Raw genomic sequence first — 3,720 nt, 5'->3', positions numbered from 1 at the left:
ACTTAACAAATCACAACCAGCTCGAGGTCACGACACTGATCAAAACTTGAAGGGAGGTTAAACACATTACTCGGATGTCAGATGTAACCAGGGAGTGGGGACCGCACGATAAGCACAATAACTTTCACTGGTTTCGTTGCTTAAGAACAACTAGAAATAACATCGTGGCCACAGGCTACCAGAGTGAGAAGGTAGTGACTAGACTCTCGTAATAGACAGCCACAAATTCATCAACTGATTGGGGACTCCGGAAGTCTCCGCGCCATAAAATTCCAGAATAACACGCAGCACCTTGACTTGTTCTTCAGGACGATGACAGTGCCCTTAGAGACAGACGTACCTCTAGCAATCTAAATGTGGTGCACGTTATTACCAAGTCACTCGCAGAACCTCACTTGGAGTCCCCACAGAAGCCACGCGCTGCAGTTTCAGTGTCTCGAACGCCAATGATGGGAAGTTTCCAGAAAACAACCGAACCTATCGAGAAGGTAGAAGGCGCAGCAAAACCATCGCCAAAAATATCGAGTATTTGCTACAAGCTATCCGCGGATGGCTCAATAAGATACCATAAAAGAGAAATGAGGATTTCTCTCAAAGTGCTTCGCCAATGAATCACTTTCTGCTTTGTTTCGGTTCATTTTGGGCTTTCAGTATAAGCTTTTAGTTTCCGACTAATATTAAATAAATAAAAGAGTAGATTACACCCGACTGATTCGAAGCCACAGTCTTCACTACACCCAATTAACTTAACCACTAGACTATATTTTTAACTAATCTGAAGTACAATGAATTACATTGTTTTACAAATGTTCATGCAGAGTTTAACAATTATCAGTGCATCCTTCAAATTATTTGAATTAAACAAGGAAATAAATAATACTATTAAAAATAAAAACTCAACTCCTCCCGAATAGGCCATGAAGGCCCAACGGTACCGACCGGCCGCCATCTCATCCTCAGCCCACAGGCATTACTGGATTCGGATATGGAGGGGCATGTGGTCAGCACACCGCTCTCCCGGCCGTATGTCAGTTTACGAGACCGGAGCCGCTACTTCTCAGTCAAGTAGCTCCTCAGTTTGCCTCACAAGGTCTGAGTGCACCCCGCTTGCCAACAGCGCTCGGCAGACCGGATAGTCACCCATCCAAGTGCTAGCCCAGCCCGACAGCGCTTAACTTCTGTGATCTGACGGGAACTGGTGTTACCACTGCGGCAAGGCTGTTGACTAAATAATAATATGGTGATGTAAAAAAGCCGACTACAGCTCTGAATATTTTGTATCCACAGGAATCAATTTTTTGAAACACAGTTTTTAGTTGTTGCGGAACATTTTCGTTAAGCTATGCTATGAATTGTTTGAACTCCTTTTAAATATAAATGAGAGAAATTTAACTGCAAAACTGTAACAATTATTACAGTATTAAAGCAGCCCGCCTGGAAAATACCACAGTTCAACTTAACATCCCCCTGCAGGCTATCGTGTTCTGGGCGACAAAGAAAGTGTTGGCAGAGTTGGAAAAACAGTGGTTAGAAGTGGCCAACAACGGCTGTGAACACTGCCACCCACGCATCCATATCCCCCGCCGCACCAAAACCCACAGTGCACCATGTTTTAACGTCCTGTGTGTTGCATACCAATAGGAGGGAAGCTTTTGGCGAACCAAGGCACTTATCCTCCATTTTAGGCGATGACGAAACAACAGCACGAAAATTGTCAATATTTTGTGCGGCGTCAAGATCATGACATCCTATTTGAAAAACACGACCAGTGAATTGGGATGGTCTTCATATATGGAAGTGGACTTCTGAAGAGAGTAAGCTGTGGCTGCGGGGACAAGAAGATGAAGAAAAAGGAGCTATTACATTAACGTATAGTGTTATACATACGTCTACCCATTGAAAACACTATGGATAGATTTCTACATAAAAGTTCACAGTAACAGAAATGTTACTGCGACTCCGTTCTAAGTTTTTTCCCTGAACTGCTACATGCCGCTGGTGTTTCAAAATTCGTCATTTGCTATAGTAAAACAAATACATCACAAAAATTGGCCGAGAAGTTTGTTGAAAGTGACCGTTTAAAGTAACAGATTTGTGAAACACATAAACATTTCTGTTGGATTAATTGATACGATTTCCGGGTAGTCCTTGGTAAACAAAATTCCTCCAAGCACTTCATTCAGCTTTGGCACTCTGCAAATTCCTTACGAAACATTGTAATAGCATGCCAAACTTGGATATATTTGTACTGGCTGGAAACTGAGCAACAATAAATCCCTTCTATTGTCCAACATGAACTGAAACCAAGAAAAGTGTTTGGTACGCGAAGCACTTCCACGAAACTGACGCCTTCTTTTTGCACATGTCGCGACGATTGATTTAGGGGGATCGAAAAGATGACAATAATATTGACTAGCGCACGATATCTTGTTAAATGTATTCCATGAATTCAAGAAAAACAACCGAGATCATCACATTGTTCTTCATTACAATGCCAGCTGGAACACAGCAGGTCAAACGATGGATGATTGACCGAATTCACATGATTTATTGGCTAACGTATTCTTTTTGTTTCTTTATGTTAAACAAAAAAATGTGGTGATAGCTATGTTCAGCACATCGAGTAGCTGTTGAACTCTTCCGAAACCGTTTTTATATAGTCCGAACACCAGAACTGGAAAAAAAAATGCGAACTGTCTCGAACGCATGTAACTACACAACTGGCCATTAAAATTGCTACACCACCAAGATGACGTGCAACAGACGCGAAATTTAACCGACAGGAAGAAGATGCTGTGATATGCAAATGATTAGCTTTTCAGAACATTCACACAAGGTTGGCGCCGGTGGCGACACCTACAACGTGCTGGAATGAGAAAAGTTTCCAACCGATTACTCATACAAAAACAGCAGTTGACCAGCGTTGCCTGGTGAAACGTTGTTGTGATGCCTCGTGTAAGGAGCAGAAATGCGTACCATCACGTTTCCGACTTTTGATGAAGGTCGGATTGTAGCCTCTCACGATTGCGGTTTATCGTATCGCGACATTGCTGCCCGCGTTGGTTGAGTTCCAAAGACTGTTAGTAGAATATGGAATCAGTGGGTTCAGGAGGGTAATACGGAACGCCGTGCTGGATCCCAACGGCCTCGTATCACTAGTAGTCGAGATGACAGGTATCTTATCCGAATGGCTGTAACGGATCGTGCAGCCACGTCTCGATCCCTGAGTCAACAGATGGAGACCTTTGCAAGACAACAAACAGCTGCACGAACCGTTCGACGACGTTTGCACCAGCATGGACTATCAGCTCTAAGACCATGGCTGCGGTTACCCTTGACGCTGCATCACAGACAGGAGCGCGTGCGATGGTGTACTCAACGACGAACCTGGGTGCACGAATGGCAAAACGTCATTTTTTCGGATGAATCCAGGTTCTGTTTTCAGCATCATGATGGTCGGATCCGTGTTTGGCGACATTGCATTGAATGCACATTGGAAGCGTGTATTCGTCATAGCCATACAGGCGTATCACCCGGCGTGATTGTATGGGGTACCATTGGTTACACGTCTCGGTCACCTCTTGTTCGCATTGACGGTACTTTGAACAGTGGACGTTACATTTCAGATGTGTTACGACCCGTGGCTCTACCCTCCATTAGATCCCTGCGAAACACTATGTTTCAGCAGGATAATGCACTACCGCATGTTGCAGGTCCCGT

The 3,720-nt window shown here is 43.9% G+C and overlaps 1 pseudogene; it reads right to left on the bottom strand.

The window, feature by feature from the left end:
- Positions 1–1,108: 1,108 nt before the first annotated feature.
- LOC126417358 (5S ribosomal RNA) lies at positions 1,109–1,226 on the bottom strand (annotated as a pseudogene).
- Between the last annotated feature and the right edge of the window lie 2,494 nt (positions 1,227–3,720).

The sequence above is a fragment of the Schistocerca serialis genome, chromosome 8 (assembly GCF_023864345.2).
Source record: "Schistocerca serialis cubense isolate TAMUIC-IGC-003099 chromosome 8, iqSchSeri2.2, whole genome shotgun sequence".
NCBI lineage: Eukaryota > Metazoa > Arthropoda > Insecta > Orthoptera > Acrididae > Schistocerca > Schistocerca serialis.
Note: the sequence above shows the minus strand (reverse complement) of the source record. Positions and strands in the feature narration are given on the sequence as shown.